Raw genomic sequence first — 18,075 nt, 5'->3', positions numbered from 1 at the left:
GTCAGTGAGGGAGGATACACGCATTTAGCTTGCTTTAAAGGTACGCTTTTGAGTTGGGAATCAACACGACAGGCTTCACTTGAGAGAGCAGACGACGATGTGTCTGAGTTCTTCCTCTATTTCTCAGCTTCACTGGGATTTACATAAGGAAAAGCACTTCATATTTTTAATAATGCACTGTGAGGCTTTGAAATTTCAGAGTCTGAATGTGTGTGTGCATGTGAGAAAGAAAAGGGGACAGAGAGACCAAGGGCTGTTGTTTTCACCCATAAACAGTCCCTTCTGTCTTTAGTCTTCGCTCTTACTCCACAGTTGTGAATATGGCATCAGAACGTACACTATGTGAACAATAATGGCAATGACTTTTTTAGATTATACTCATGTGAATATCCTCATATAGACTAGTTTACTATTGACTAACAGAATGGCTATTGTTTATTATGCAAACTTAAACAAGTGTCAAAAGGGAGCAAAGCATTTTAATCTAAGGGTCATACTGTTAATCTCTGCATTAAAACACATATTATGGCTTGTGAATTACATGGTTTTCTATGAAGCAGGTCTCACTAGCATATTTTGGAGGGCTAGATGTGCCAAGCCAAAATAATTTGAACTTAGAAAGGCTACTGCCCAAGGCTAAGGGTGGACTGCAAAGGTAGAATACTTAGTCTTGCAGGCAACAAGGCTCTGATAATAATAATAATACAGAATAAAGACTACTATATTTTATTCTTACATTTATTTTGTGTGTGCATGTGCACACACCTACTACAAGGCATGTGTGAAGGTCAGAAGACAAGTTATAGAAGCCCATTCTCTTCTTCCACCATGTAGGTCCTGGAGTCAAATTCAGGGCACAAAGCTGTGGCAGCAGTGCCTTACCTACTAAGCTATCTCCCAGGCCCGAAAGACTACTTCGTTTCAGTGATTTGGAATATGTTTAGGATTTGGGTGGAGTTCCAAGCTTTACAAAGTAATGTAGTAAAAGTGAGCCACTCAGCTGCACGGCAGTATTTTTTTTTTTTTTTTTTTTTTGGTTTTTCGAGACAGGGTTTCTCTGTGGTTTTGGAGCCTGTCCTGGAACTAGCTCTTGTAGACCAGGCTGGTCTCGAACTCACAGAGATCCGCCTGCCTCTGCCTCCCGAATGCTGGGATTAAAGGCGTGCACAACCACCGCCCGGCCAAGGTGGTGTTTAGAAATGTTTATCAGACACTCACACACCAGCTCTGCTCCTTCATGGCAGGTCAAGGGTGAATCCAACATGGCTCCTATACTTGAATAGCTAATAGCCTAGTTGGGCACGGTCTAGGGACAAGTTCAGTACAGGGTGAGCTGTAAAGCTAAATATTCTGATGTGAGAGAAGAGACATAGTGAGTTCGAGACCAGACTGTTCTACAAGAGCTAGTTCCAGGACAGGCTCCAAAACCACAGAGAAACCCTGTCTCAAAAAACCAAAAAAAAAAAAAAAAAAAAAAGAGAGACGAGACATAAAGACAGAGACAGAGAAGAGGGTGATTGTTTACCTTCGGGGCATTTTATGGTAGAAGAGATGCTGAGGTTGGAGAATTAATGGGAAGTGATCTGGTAGGAAAAAGGGCTCGCTCAGGAAGGGGAGGTGCTCTACAGCCATGAGAAATTGAGCAGAGAAGCACAGAAACATGTGAACAGGGCACACACAGACCAGTTCACCAAGGCCTCTGAGGCCTGCTGCCCTACGTGCAACAGCAAGCTACCCAGGTATAATAAGTTAATAGTTTAGCACATGGAATGAGGATTTGAATTGGCTTAGAACCTAACTAGTTTTTATCTTTGTCCATTTATTCACCTCAAGGCCAACAAAATACAACAGAAGCTTGCATTAATTGTTTTGTCACCCGCTTAGTAGCACTGCTGAGAAACACGCACGACGTGTGATGGGGTAAGAAATTTTTATGTAGGAGAAAGGTGGAGCACGTCATTCAGGTGACGTGTGTCTTGTACTAGAGTTGACAGAGTCCTGATTATCACATATCACACTACTCTTCCTTAACCAGATGCCTTAACCAGGATCAGTAAGAATATGAGTCCTACAATGCTATTTTGTTTGTAGCACATTCATGTATGTTTTCAAACTGACCCTCCCCTATGAAGTTACACTGTAGCTCTCCTCTCCACACAGGGAAAGAAGGTTCTGAAAAGCTAAGCAGCCCAAATCAAGGTCACATTGCAAAGATGGCGGAAGTTCGGCATGAGCCAGCATCATCCAATTCTACACTCACTGGTCACCTGAGAGCAGATTCACCACAAGCATCCCTTTCTGTGGAACTCCATCCATGTGGAAGAGTTGCTGAGGGCCTCTCAGAGATGACCTCATCCCGGAAGGCAGAGCACAGTTATCTGCAGGGTTCTCTGGGCAGATATTTCAAACAGGCAGTAACCTATACAATAACTTCTTTTCTGTTTTACCAAGAACTAACAACATTTAGTCCTGAGATATTAAAAATTTGCTGGATAGGATGCACTTTGTAATTCAAGTTTAAATATTCCTCATTATTTTTTAATAAGTGTGGTTCAACTTCATTAACCACGACTGGATTATTAGGCAACGCTGAACCCTCTTTTTCAGTTTTATTAGGAACTGAGTCATCTCCAATGCCATCGGCTGTGATATGAGCACTATTAAGTTTGGGTGAAGTCATCTAATTTATTACTAAATGTATAACAGCCCATATTTAGTAAGCACTCATGTCAGATATTGTGCTAAGGACTTTATGTCTACTATTGTATGAAATCTTCACAACCACCCTATGAGCTCTGCACCAGAATTATCCTCACATGCAAGGTAAGGGGCTGAACCCTATACACGGCAAGGAAAGCGTGGAGGACACTTGATTCCCTAACGTTAGAACCCAGACTTTCGAATGATGACCATACAGTCTTCAGGGACCCGAAAGAGGGCTCAGGGTAAGGTGTTCGCTGTTTGATGATGCAGGTCACATGGACATGATGACGCATGCCTGGAACATACAAAGGTAGAGGGAGACAACTGACTCCAAGGAAGTTGTCCCGACTTCCTAGTGTTCACTGTGGCAAGTCCACCTCCCCCATCTCTCGCTCACACACAATCATAAATATATTAAATTAAAAATCTTTATAGTAAATATTAAGCCATTTCTTTGGAGTTCTATATTAAGGGTTAAATCAGAGAGGAACTCAGTGTGTCTTTTGATGACATGAACTGAACTATAAAATGAGCCACTGTTTGGTGTGGCTAATACAGCCCTTAAAGCTCAGGTTCTGCAAATATCAGTGGTAACAGCGGGGAGTGTGTGCATTCAAAATATGATAGCAACGAAGACTAAAAGCTAGAAAGTCATATAAACATGGGTTTACAAGAGTCTCACTTTAATTTTTTCTTCTTTCTCTTTCCGAAATAACTCCTCTACTGTGGAAAGAAAGTCAAAGCACTTCCAACAGAAGACCTGTTTGAAGGGTCAAGGTTAAGCCACCCACCCGTCTCTTGCAGCTGTTGTCATGTAAAGCCTCTGCTGCAACATCTAGAGAACTCAAGCTATGGAAGTGATGGCTCTCACTGTCTCCTGGAAGACTTCCCGAACAGCCATTTACCCTGGTGATGTGAGTCACTGAGTCAACATATGCTGATGACCACAGTGGAAAGGGAAGAGAGTTGAAGGCGTAAGTCACAAACAATGCCACACCAGTTTGGAATTATGATTAATAGGGTGGTATTTATTTAAAGGGCAAAAAACTTACAGATAACCGTCCCAGGACAACAGCCCCTGCGCAATCAGGAAGAAGTCTAGTCGCCGGAACTGGGGCAGGAAGCAAAGCGCACAAGAAGGGAAGTAGCCGCTTTTTTAACGGGAGAGAGACCACGCCCCAATGGGCTGGTATCTCAGCGGCTATTGGCTGGAGGAGCAGAAGGACCTCCCACAAGAGAGGGTATCAAGTCTGATGCTGTCATCCAGCCACTTGCCAATGAACAAGGAAACATGGGAAAAGCAAGAGAATTGCAACATGCCTCTCTCAGCAATGGAACTCATTCATAAAAAGCAGTATGCAGAAAGAGGAAGATGGCGAGTCCAGCTTTTAATAGCTGCCTAGTGCATGCACACAGGGTGTTGACACGGCTATGTCATACACAGATGATGGGGCTCATGCATGTGTGCAAGGGCTTAGCTGAGTCATACGTGGATAATGCCGTCACACATGCACACAAAGACTTAGCTGAGTCATGATGTAATCCATGCAGGGCCCTTTAACATCCCAGGGGGCCATTAGGCTCCGTATCAGTGATGTGACACCGCAAGAAGAGCCTGTGCAGCCATGAGTGTGGGACAGGAATCTGTGGTGACAGCGTGGTGACGGCGTGGTCACAGACAGGTTAGAAGAGAGTAAAGCAGGGGACTGAAGTGGAGGAAACCTGTCACACTCTGGGCAGAAGTTGATGTGACCTAAGGGGATGGGATTTTGAGAAGGAGACAAAGAGAAGACAAATGATGGGGGGTACCCCTGAAGATGGATGGACAAATCAGTTCGTTGAGTGCACGGACAGGGACAGGGAGGAAAGCAGGTAATTCCTTAGTTTTCTGTGCTAGGTGATGCTTGACTAAACAGGGCACCACAGAGCTAAGTACTCAGCCAAAGTGGCCTTGGAGTTAAATAATCTCATTTTACTTGGGCAAGAAAAGTGTGAGGAGTCCATGAGGCCCTGCGCTGGAGACGCAGTAGGTGGCTACACGGGCCCGAAGCCGACTGCTGGGGCAGGACAGCGGACACAACTGACTGCATCCCCAGCACACAGTCGGTTGGGCCCTGCAGCAGAGGAGAGGCACAGGTAAAGAATACAGAATGTAGGCTGAAGCACTGCATTTAAAGACTGGTGAGACAATTAAACAGGAAGGGACTAGGGTGGCAAAGGGAAGAAGGGAGCAAAGGAGGAGGCAGAAGGACAGAGTTTGGCCAACTCTCTTAAGAGCCAAGACTCCGGGGTCAGAGGCCAAGGCATTTGTCACTCAAGACACCACTGAAGCAGGCATTGTGCCCTTCCCCTTGCTCCCAGGTCCAGCAGGAGATGCAGATGCTCAGGCTGACGCCTGCATGGGCCATGGGATGAATTCTAGGAAAGAATACTGTCTCAAATAGGGAATAAGCATCTTTTGTAATGGGGAAAGGCAGGCCAGTCCTTTCTCCTTGGGGAGATTCAAATCAAACAGGCTTGAAAAGGTCATGAACATGGGAGAGGACTGCGTCTGTGCTCCAAAAATATACTAAAACACAAGACAGAGCTGCCTTCCAACAGAGGAAGTGCCCAGGAACTTAGTCAACACACTGGGTCAATTAACCACACAGGTTCCCAAGCTTGCTATCGTTTTCTTCAAACACAATCATAGGGCTAATAACCTCAGACAGGAAAAGGACAACCAGATAATCACTTTGCAATGATCAAAAAAAAGTTCCTCAAACACAACAATGATTTTGGACACTATCATTGAAATAAAGTAAGATTCTGATCAATGGAACTGGTGTCCAACTCAATTTCCTCTTTAAGACGGACAAATCCACTAAGTGTCCTTTTGACATCTAGGCCCTTGATAGGCTGGGATGGGGTCTCAGAACTGGCAGCAGCGGACTATTGCCTAGACCAATTATTTCATAATCTTCATCTTGGCAGTGTCCCTGGGCAGTCTGCAGGTGAGGTTCCGAATGAGAGTGGATTTGAAACCTGGAGCAGAAGAGTGTTGGGCGGATAATTATCTGACTCCGCGCTGCTGGAATCACTCCACTTGGCTGCCGCACCTGGACAACAGCCAGGATGACAACAGGTAAAGAAACAGGGACGGCCACAGGTACCCTGCGGGCGATGACTGGCGGATCTCTTTGCCTTAGTGTTGCTCTGAATTAACAACTGTATTTCACAAAACAAGAAGGGCAACAGGCTATTCTCTCTAATAACCTGGCTCTCGGTGCAGCTGTGCCGGCCCCTGGAGTATCACGGCACCTTCCTCTGTAACTCCTTATCGGCCACTACATGATTAACTGAGTTTTAATCTTGCTCCGGATGAACATCAAACAACTTGCTAGCAGTGCATATGATCCACGTTCTTCCTTCTTCGGTGTGCACAGTGATGTCTACACAAATCCAGGAGTAGAGCCTGCTCGCTTTCTGCTGACAGCAGGAATTGTGAGCAGTCGCAAATGGCAGTTACTCAGGACTTGCTAAGGTCGTCTGTCTGAGCCAGCAGAGCCTACTTATCTTGACAACTTCCTTTTCCAACACTGACTTCAGTATTTCTGGGCCAAAGATGGCTCTCTTTGCTGAAGGCAATGGAGAAAAGGACCGGTGTGGAGGGGAGATAAAAATGTTGAACTGGACAAACCGAATTTAGGGCCTTAATGTTCAGAGTTGCAAAGCAGATAAAGAACAAACACAAAAAGGAAAACATGTAGATGGCACAACAGATGTAAAAACAGTGTCAAATATATGATTTCTCTTTTGGCAGATTTGTTTGTTTTTGTCTTTTTTTTGATATGTGATCAAACTTGCTATGTAATCAAAGCTGGCCTTGAACACCTGATCTTCCTGTGTCCACCCCCTAAGTGTGGGAATTACAGATATATGCCACCCAAGTTTGACTTTCTTTTTGCTTTTAAAGTAAATAGTTAATCTTACTCTCTGGCTATGGAAACTCACCATCCTGTATTAAATAGTTAGCTGCTCACGTGGTCTTTTCTATGCAGATTAAGAGTGACAATTAATGCCCATAGCAAGATTTTCTGTGTTTTCCAAGGAAATTCCATGTAATCTTCTGCTTGTTTACAGATTTAAAACACAACAAGGAAACCTGAAGAGATATCTTAAAATTCCTTATCTATATGCAGCAGGCCTGGGGACAGCAGAAGCAAATAGACTGAAGGGTTAGTTTCTGGGACTACACTAGGAGGACACAGGCATCTGGGGCTAAGGCAAGATCTTAGTATCAAAGGATCATTTTGGTCCACAGGCTTCCTCTGTGGGCACACAGCTGCAATCAAGGGTCTGTAGTGCGGCTTTCCCTGGGACGATGAGAACACTCTGTCCATTACTAGTAGAGAAAACACCATGCACAAGAAGCACATCTACCTAACGTCAGGAGGCTGAGTCCACACAACCCAAGGGTTGGCCAAAGCTCACCTAACTGGAGCTTTTACTTTAGATTCACTGCTTTAGCGGTGTCTTAGGGTTTCTATTGCTGTGAAGAGACACCATGACTACAGCAACTCTTACAAAGGAAAACATTTAACTGGGATGGCTTACAGTTTCAGAGATTTAGATCAATATCATCATGGCAGGACATAGTGGTATGCGGGCAGACACCTAACGAGAAGACACTATCTTACGTGCTTTAACACTTTTAAATTGGCAATAGCGAGTCAGCGGACACATAACAAATGCTTGCTGACTATGTATGCTAAACTATTTTATGCTTTTTGTACACATAATTCATGTAGTCCTTAAACACACTTATGACAAAGTGTTGTTACGATTTTCGTTTTACAGACAAGAGAAGTAGACAGGAGAATTATTCAGAAATTTAAGAGGGAAGGGTGGGGTGGGGTGGGAACCCATGACTGCTACCGTTTTGTGTTGTCTACATCCTGATTAAGAGTTCTCTGAGGACTTAGGGAAATGGAGGATGTCAGGAATGTTCAATACCTCCTTTTACACCCTCTGAAACTGAGGCCCAAGGACGGCCATCTCAGCACTCCAAGCTGCAGCGTTAGTGGAAGAAAGCAGGAGAACCAGCAAGGGTACGACAGCCCGCGCCCACGTGTGCTCAGGTAAACAGCTGGAGAGCAGTCCATGCCCACGTGTGCTCAGGTAAACAGCTGGAGAGCAGTCCACGCCCACGCGTGCTCAGGTAAACAGCTGAAGAGCAGTCCACGCCCAGAAGACCCAAAGGTCATTGCCTGAAGTGTTACCTGGCTATAAGCACACAAGCAAAAGGAAAAGGTTTGTGGGGTATTACAACAACCCAGAAACAGGGACTGTGGAAGAGAATAACCTTACAATAGGTGTTCTCTTCTATCTGCCTGCTTAAAACAACAACAAAAACAAAGCAAAACAAAAACAGCTGGGCAGGTGTGGTACACGCCTTTAATCCTGGCACACAGGATGGAAGGCAGATTATCTGTGAGTTCAAGGCCAATCTGAACTACTGAGTGAACTCCAGGACTAGACAGTCAGGGCTACACTGAGATACCTTGTCTCAAACAAACAAATAAACAACAAACAACTCCACAAAACAAAACAAAACCAGCCCCAGTGCTAATACAGCAAGGGAGGAACACACCTACGAAGTTCACAAAAGGCAGGTACGTGCAAGGTGGAGGCTAGGGGCAGAGCAAGGGCCAACGAGGAAAGAAACAGAGGCCCAGTGAAGAATCTGGGCCCTGAGGATTTTAATTTAGGCCTCTAGGTGTTTTTTTTTTGGGGGGGGAAGCTTTCTAGAATAATAAGGCATTGCAAATAACAGTTTAATCTAAACTACGGTTCAGATTTATTCCACAGCTTTAATCTAAACATATAGACAGAAAGCAGACCTCCATTCATGTGAAATGAATGGGCGTGGCAAGGCTCCACCCCTTCTGCATGTTTCTAAAGGACAGCATACTCTGCTGCAGGTGCTAATGCACTGGTCAACATGGAGTATGAGCCAGACAAGATGAGTAGAACAGCTGGATCCCATCTGCCCTGTCTCATGCATCAATAGTCTGATTTGTTACAGTTTCCATAATATTTCTTAATCAGACCCCACCCCAAGCATAGAAAACTAGCTCTCAATGTTGTCTCTTACAGAGGCTCCAGTCCAGAGAAGATGAAGTAACCAACACTCCTAAAGATATCTGTACCTCCTGTGAGCATCAGTGGTCCCCGGCCTCTCTTCCTGTAGTGGTCTCTGGCATCTCCTCCTGTGAGCATCAGTGGTCCCCAGCCTTTCTTCCCCACCACAAGGCAAAGAGGGGTAGGATTCCTGTATCAGATTGCCTTTTCAAAGTCTACTTCCCTACCCACCTTCCACCATCAGTGTCAGTTAGGAACTAGTTTTCTACTTTAGTAACATATGACTTAAAACTGAGTATCATTGGTGGGAAAGGAAAACGATCCTGGAGTGTCCATAACTTACACACGGGTCTCTGGAAACAGGAGGGAACGTTGGGACCGGGCCAGCAGACAGTAACCTCTAATAACTACTGAGATGACCATTGCGTTCTTGGTGCACAGTGCTGAACTGTGAGATCCCTGTTAGAGCTGGAAAGAATCCTCATACAAGTCTGATGACCTAAGTTCGAGTCTTCAGAGCCAAGAAAGTAGAAAACAGTAGCACACCTTTGTAATCTCAGTACCTCTAGGTGAGGTGGGAAACTCAAGAGCCAGTTACCATGGTGAACATAGCAGTGAATCACAGAAAAACAAAACAAAACCTGTCTCAAAACAACATGCAAGGAGAGGACTGGCAGCTGAAGTTGTCCTCTGACTACCACATGTGCAGTGTGGTGAAGTGACCCATCACACACACGCACGCACACACACGCACGCACACACACACGCACACACACATGCACACACCAACATGTCCAAATTTTACTGTGTTAGGAAAATGCAAAAAAGCTGTAGAAAAAGTACTAGATTTTTATTGCTGAATTCCTAAGGTAAATGGTAAAAACAATACTGACTCATTTTGCAAAATTATATACAGCAAATTCCCCTTAATGTTTCAGTTAAGACTTATCCCAATATAGTTACTTCTGGGTCTTAATTAAATAGCAAGTTTTGCAAATAATGAAAAACAATTTGGAGCAGAAATAGCTGTATTTCTAATCACGCCATATATTTATTGATTGTGTGTGTGTACACGTGTTCGCATGTGTAGGTCATAGGACAGCTTTGTGGAGGTGGGTCTCTCCTACGGTGCCTGAGGCAGGGTCTCCCCATGGTAGCTGCCCAGAGAGCTTCTAGAACTTCTAGTTCTATCTAGACAGACAGAACTTCTAGCTCTGCCTCCTATTTTGGCTTAGGAGTGCTGGAATTATAGGTATGCCTCACTGTGCCTAGCTTTGGATGTAGCTCCGGGGATTACATTCAAGGGGCCTGGCTTGCAAGGCTAGCCTGACCACTGAGTCTGCTCGCCAGGTATTTGTTTTGTTACTGTTTGGTTGTATTCTGAGGCAGGGTCTTTTCACACAGCTGAGGTTGGGCTCAAATTTAACAATCTTTCAACTTCTGCCTACCAAAGACTGATGTTACAACAGCTGGTTAGGTTTTTATTCTTAAATGTATTCTGATAAATATTTCCGTATCTTTTGGATCTTAAAAGTACCAAAGAGTAAGAAATGAACATCAAAAAAAGTTAAAAAAAAAAACACATTTAACTAAATCTTTAAGGAAAATGAAAAATCTGAGTCAACATAATTTTTCTGGTTCCCCAGTAGAGGGCAACTTCTACATACTTTGACAGTTTAGAAGAAAGAAAAGAAAAGAAAGAAGGGAGGGAGGGAGGGAGGGAGATAAGAAAAAAAAAAAAGAAATCCTCCCAAACTACCAACTTCAAATACACACACATCGAATCAGTAAGAACCAGGAGACATTTAAAGTTAAAACAAAATGGTTCATTAAATAAACTTATTTCTACTAGCAGCTATAAAATATCACTTATAGGATTTAACGAATTAGGAGCTGAACACATCTAATGAACAATTAGCATGATGATCAATATGAGCATAACTGTAAGACTTCTAAGCATAGTTCATATAGCAGAGATATTAGTAACTGGAACATAAGAGGAAAACAGAATACTGTTCTAATGACCCATTTTAACTGAATTTTGGTGTGCCTGATTTATAGAAGAATCTCAAGTGAATATATATGTTTTCAATAACAAAAAGAAAACTAAATATGCTCAAACATTTGACAGGTGTGACTGTTAGTGATATAAAATCTGAATTAATTCTTACAGTGCTCATGTATTAATGACAGCAGGCATACAGATATAATTGCATGTAAGGTTACATAGGTAGCCTGAGTAAAATCCCACTGTACACTCACTATGCTGTGCTCTACCCAGCAGCTGGACACAATGTCACATGTTTTCATTTGGTCCTTCATTTAACACTTTGCCTTTAAAAAAATTATGTATATGTGGTATGTGTTGACATGCATGTGGGTATGCATGTATGTTCACACATGTGTGGGTATATGTGTATGGATGAACACATGCATGTGCACACATGGAGGCCAGAAGATCACACTGGGTGTCTTACTGAATTGCTTTCAACCTAACTGACTGGGGCAGGCCCGGGGCTGGCCCAACGCTCACAGATTTTGGCTACTCCAGCAAGCCAACATTGAATCCCCTGTCTCTGTCTCCCAAGTGCTGGGATTACAGGTATCCACCATGCCCGCCTAGGTCTTATGTGGGTTCTGAATATCTCAGTTCTGACCCTCACACTTGCAGGGTAAGCCCCCTGAGACACCCACTCCCAGCCCCTCATTCAACACTTTCTTACTGAATGCTTACAATGTGGCAGACACCATTCTGGAAGTTAAGAATACAGATTGACAAAATCTTCCACATTCTCAGAGTTTATGTGCTATGTAGTAAAGCACACACACACACACCTGCAACATATAATAACATCTTCTAAAATGATAAGTGTACAAGGCGCATAGCTACCTAGCTCCTAAAGCCAGTGCTTTCAATATGGATGACAACTACAAGGAAAACTGAATTTTTTCGTAATTTAATACTGCCCTTGTGCAAGCAAGATACTGCAGGAATCCCAGCAGGAAAAGCTTAGTTGTGCAGAAAGCTAAAAGGATGAAAAATAGGATTTTCTAGTAACCCACTGAAGTGAGAGACAAAGAAGTAAAGTGTTTCCAGTGACCTCTTCCAGGGACACAGAGCACGTCAGTGTCCAGCGCCGTCAGCGAGTGGCTGCAGGGGCTGAGGACCACGGCTTCGGCCGTCACAGCATTCACTCGACTGCGCACAGCCTTGCCGCTGCTTGCTCCAATGAACTTCAGGTGCTCTTCCCCAAAAGACAATATGAGCACATTACATTCTTTTATTTAACTTATTTTACTGTTTTTTAAACACAAAAGTTATTTTAATCCATCTCTGATTCCTCTTGATTCTAACATTAAAAATTAATTATACAATTTTGCTTGAAACTGATAAGTTCTATGGTATATGGCATTGATTGGTTTGATATTTGAAGTGAGATTCACAAACTTCAGAAGCAGCCAGGGAATATGAGCTTTGACTGATTAGAGTGGCAAACAGTAAGAGGAAAAAGCGTTTTCACTGGACAGTGCGACAATCTCCTAACAAGGGTTTCCTGTGGAAATACTAACTGGAATACTGACCATTTTTTAAGTCAGGAACTTTTATAACAGATTTATTGTACAACCATCATTTATTTTTCATCTGAAATTTTTAGTTGCAGAAGTAAGACACTTTTATCATTGTGTTTGTAATACTGCTTAAACCACACATTTGCTTTCATGTCATATTTGATTTTAAATGGACTTTTAAATTTATAAATATTATGTAAAGGAAAACCCATGGCACTAGGTGGCGCTGTGGGACCTTGCAGGGCAAAGGAACACTGGAAAATGTGTGCTAGACAAATTATTATGCTTATGTGCATTTAAATGCAGATGAAATATTATGTGTGCACAGTCCAATGCCACTCTCATAATCGGAACAGCACAGCATTGAAGCAAGCTCCACAGAAGCCTTCCAGGAAGACACACCCTCATTTTAACTCCCTTGTTCTAATCTAAGGTCCTTAACATTTTTTTTTCTAATATAACAAATGCATTTTGAAGCATATTCCTTAATCAACCATTATTTTTATTTACTTTAAAGATACCTCTTATTTAAGACTAAAAGCATTTCGTTTAAGACTAAAGTGAATCAATAATTATGTTTTTCTGCCAAAGGATTTTTCTCTAGTTTCTTAGGTCACAGATTCTGGGCTGCTCGTTGTTGAGCTGCTAGTTTGGATGTCGCTGCCGGTTCATCAAGGTGAACACAGGAATTAGGCAGTGGCGGGAAGAAGATAAAGACCTGGGCACTACATATGCTCAAATTCGGAGAACACACACACGTTCCAGACTTCTATGAGAGCTGAAAAGAGCACCAGCTGTCTTCATGTGGCCTGCAGGCAGCTCATCCACGCCTGCTCACTGAATCCAACAGGCCCTTCCCCTCCCTAACCATATACCTGTGAGTGAGGAATCTCACAAATAATTTAGGTCAAATTTATTATGCATGTCTGTCCCTCCTCAAAGAACAAATGCTACTAGTGCCACGGAAGGCAAAATCTAGAGTTCAAAAGTATGGATTGTTTAAGATGAGCTATGACTCAAAAATCTCAAAACTAAAATACTTATAGAACAGACAGGAATGTCTGACCACTGTAAATTTTAAAAGCATAAAATTTATCCTCATGAGATGGAGCTTAACGTTACAGGCGCACGGTATGTATGATTAAAGCAATGAAAATGGTTTTTTAACATAGTTAACAAAGTTTGTGTTCAGGAATGTTGTTTTTCAAGTCTGTCAAGGAATGGCACCCAGCTAAACTGCAACACCTAGGACAGCTTCAGCTGCCTTCAGAAAGCCCTTCTGTGCCACCTAGGAAAGTAATAGAAAGTCGTGTCAATCCTGAACTTTCAGAGAACAGAGAGGGGACAACTCTCACAGGTCAGGTCTTGAAAAATAAACGATGTACAGGATAGCTATGCTGTGGCACAGGAAGCTAACTGAGCGGCAGCGAGCCACACAGGGATTCAGTTCACCTGAGCACACAGGGCAAAAAGATAAGGGGATTTCAAACAGCGTGTTGTCTAAACATAGGTGTCTCTGTAAACATTAGGAAACATCAGGAATTTTGAGAGCATTTGATGAATTCGGGTGTGTGTGGAAAGAGAAAGGTGGAAATAGACTAGCGTCCTATGGTCTCTTTTCCCTTCACTTACTCCACAGCCTGCCTTCTCTTTCCAAGAAGAGTTTTGGGCTTAATCAGCATCTTCTCCTGAAACAACAATTTTCAGAGCGGTCTGGGGACCAAAGGGTCCCCTCAGCCCTCTGAAGGTCAGAGGGTTAAACATTATCTTCAAGATAACAGTAGCAAAAAAAAAAAAAGATAACAGTAGCAATCACTTTACTTGCTTTTCCCGTTCTCTGTCTCCTATTAGCACACAGTTTTCCAGAAGCTATGTGATGTGTGAGATCGCAGCAGATTTACTACAGAAAGGGCAGACTCTAGCGATCTGGCGCCAAGCCCAAGAGGAGCAGACCTGCCAAATGCACAATGATGACACTCCTTACCAGTTTTTGGTTTTGTTTGGAAACATGGAGTTTGGCATTATTTTTTTAATTAATGCTTTTTAAGTTTTCATTTTAAATAGGATAAGCGCAGCAAGATAACACCCATATAAGCAAAGCTCTCTCTGGTCTCAGCTAACACTACGAATAGGAAGGCGTCCCAGAAAGTTTGAAGACACTGTTCATGGTGGAAGCTGCTCACATCTTGGTATGATTTCTTCTAAGTGCTTTCAGAATGAGATGCTGTTAGGAGCTTGGAGAATGGGGCATCACTATGGGTACACAGCAGTGACACAGGCCAGGTACTCTGGGTCTGCTGCAGGAATAGGTGGGGCAATCCAGGCAGAAGAGAGAACAGAAGGAATCTAGGGTGGTTGATGGTGCACGTTGACATTGGGCTGGGGTTCAATGCTGTATCTCAAAACAGACCCATTTCCTCCGCTTGCTCTTGTTTCTTAAACTCCAAGAGCTTCCAAGCAGCCTCCACATTGAAATGGCATCCTTCACTGGTTCCTCTCCTCATCATCAAAGAGTGCCACCACATCTGCATGACCTGCTTCCACCTGCCCATCTTAGTCTGCTTTTCCCAGTCTCTGTCTCTTTCCAGATGCCAGCTGTGGGGCCTCCATACATTTTTTTTGACTGAGCTGTGCTCCCTCTCACCTGCTTCCTGTGGTCAGTGAGGAAGCCTATTCCTGCGGAATACACAGGCACGCTACCTAGTAGCATGCAGCACAGTTATAACCTTCTGCTTATTCATGCACCCATCCCACGTGCCAGGAATGCTACTCAGTGATAAAGTGTTTGCCTACATGCAGTGCCCTGGGTTTGATCTCCCACACAGCAGATCAACAAAACCAAAAGAAACTACATCAGATCGCTTTTGTCTGGGCTGAAAGTTTTAGGAGGGACCAAGCTTATTTTGTTCTATCTTATATTCTCTGTGTTTAGAGATATGCCTCAAGTAGAACAATATCTCAATCAAGGGTTGTTTTCTGTATACCCCTGTGTGTGCATATGTGAATGCATCTGTGTGTGTGTGCTCATGTGTGGAGAGGTCAGAGGTCAATGTCAGATTACTTACATTAACACTCTCCACCTTCTTTCTTTTCTTTTTTTTTTTACATTTACAAAAAAAATTACATATGTGAGTGTTTCCCCTGCATGTATGTGCACTGTGCCCACAGGCCAGAATAGGGCACTGGATCTCCTGGATCTCCTGGGACTGGAGGCACAGACAGCTGTGAATCACCATGTAGGTGCTAGAAATCTAACCCTGGTCCTCTCCAAGACCAAGGGCTCCTAAACTCTGAGCCCCTCCAGCCCCCACTTGAGATTTTGAAATCAGTACTCTCACGGATTCAGCAAGCCCCTGGGGCCAACAAGCCCTAGGGATCATGTTGTATCTGCAGCTCCCAGCATGGGGGTCACAGATGAATGCCACCATGTGCGAGCTGAGGATCTGAACACAGATCATGCTCACACTCAACTGGTCCAGCTGATCCCAGCCTCCTCGACCAAGCTTCTACTGGCAGGTAGTGTCTGCTAAACATACTGGCAAGTCACTACACATTCTGCAGGTGTGACGTGTTCTGAACTAAGCCATAGTGTGGTTAATGTCCCCATTACTGGACGAAGAAGCCACTGCACAGATGGCAGCTAACTTGCTCACGGGCGAGCAATGATCTCTGAAGTCAGGATTAAATCTGAAGCCCACAGAGCTCTACACTGTGGCTCATTCTCTGATGGATTATAAACAATATGGACTTAGCCGTCGTTGATTTGGCTGGAATTCAAAATTATGGTTCCTAGAAATCAATGACTAATTTACAAACTCTAAGAGCAATTTGCAAAGGCTTAATAAGCAAGCTGTTTTTAATGCTTAAATGGTGGAACATGTTCTGAAGTTAAACAGTGTTTAAGAGCCATTCTAAACAACAGTCACTGTTTGTGAAGGCTTTACTAGCTGTGCATTCTGCTTTCTAAACGTAAAGGGCAATTCAAGAGATGAGGGCAAAACAAAACCTTTTTCTGGCTATATCAAATTATCAATCTACGTAAATGTTCAGTACAAGACAGAAACTCTTTGTTCTGTGAAATTGTATTTTAAAAATGGAATTAAATCAAAATAAAGCAAGAAGTTTAATAACCTCTGAGGGGCTCCCTTTGTATTTGAATCACAATTTTCAGTTATGCTTATTTCTTGTTATGAAGTCGATGATGATCTGAACTTAGGGTCTTGTCTACACCTCCCAAATGCTGGGATCACATGAGTATGCCACCTCACACTCAGGGCTTTGTGCAGACCAGACAGGGACTCTGCTAATATCCAGAATACACAGCAAAGTCAAAGTCTAGGGCAGCTATAAATCCTAACAATTTACCGTTTACCTGGAAAAAAAAAATCATATTGTTCTTATGTTTAAAATTTAATTTTATATGATTTTTGTAGTTTTATTCAATGATAATTATAGAACACTGGTGCCATGGTGGGCACATGACAAAGGATTTGGAAAATCATGGCACAGGGTCTTCAGTTTCTACCTTGAGCCAACTTGCAAAAAAGCCATGGCATAAAAAATGGGAAGGCTGGCTACTGGGGATGATGGAAGCCTGAGATGGATGAGGATTCTGAAAGGGATGACGGCTAACCTGAGACTGAAGGGGTCTGGATAGCTAAGCAAGGCAGAGGCTACAGTGCCAGGAAATGGCTGGAGTGGGCACAGCAAGGAGGACACACAAAAGCCATGACAGGACTCTCAAGCACAACACTCATGAAAAGATAACCAGTCCTGCTGGGTAGCATTCTCACCTTTTATAATTAAATTAAAAAGGGCAATTAGATTAGGGGCTGATTCAAAGGGTGCTGTCTGGAATTTAACTCTTCTTGCCACAAGACGTGTGTGTGTGTGTGTGTGTGTGTGTGTGTGTGTGTGCACACATCTATATGTGTGTGTCTGTGTGAGCACATGTGCATGTGGATGCTATTACCAAAATGTCAGTGAACTCAAAAGCTGAGGAGTGTAAGACAGGCTAATAGAGTTAGCACAGAAAGCCTGGGCAAGCCGTCCAGTGTGGGGCGCTTTGCTCCCTGAGTAATATTTGTAGCCACGGTAAACTTAGTCCTTCTGGAATTGTTGTGAGCAAGGGGCTATGTCTATTCAGAAATAGAAAATTCAAAGACCGAGCCCCCCCTTCACCACCCATATGGTAATCTACACTGCTATGTGCTGGTGCCGTCTGCTGGGTCCCAGGTCATCAATTATGTATAGAAATGTACAGTTACAGCAGTAGCCAGTGTCATGGGCCTGTCAGGGCTTTCTTAAGAGGAACAAAACCATCTGACTGTGTCCACTCTCGGAAAATCCAGCACAGGTGGAAATGAAGAAGATCCATGGAAAACATGAATAATTTTCAATATACTGACTGACTTTTTGTAAGGAATAAATTTAAAAGCACACTTGAAGCCAGAAACAAAATGAGGGTGAAAGCCTTGGGAAAAGACACAAGGAAAGGTCCAGACTACTCATCAAAGCCACGTACTTTATAATACAAATTCATTTCTCATATATTGAGGAAAATAACAAATAGGGGTCATCAGGCTCCAACCTCTCTGAACCAAGTCCAATGAGCTCTGCCTTTACAACAGGGGTACTCATGTTATTTCAAACAAAATGCCTTGCAATCAGCAAGCTGAT

At 43.2% G+C, this 18,075-nt stretch overlaps 1 protein-coding gene across 3 annotated transcripts in view; it reads right to left on the bottom strand.

Annotated features, from left to right (window-relative positions):
- Slc10a7 (solute carrier family 10 member 7) overlaps positions 1-18,075 on the bottom strand; it is a 231,037-nt gene that overhangs the window by 83,660 nt on the left and 129,302 nt on the right. The gene's annotated exons all lie outside the window — the stretch shown is intronic.

This window comes from Microtus pennsylvanicus, chromosome 6 (assembly GCF_037038515.1).
Source record: "Microtus pennsylvanicus isolate mMicPen1 chromosome 6, mMicPen1.hap1, whole genome shotgun sequence".
Taxonomy (NCBI): Eukaryota; Metazoa; Chordata; class Mammalia; order Rodentia; family Cricetidae; genus Microtus; species Microtus pennsylvanicus.
This window is presented reverse-complemented; position numbering and strand designations above follow the sequence as displayed.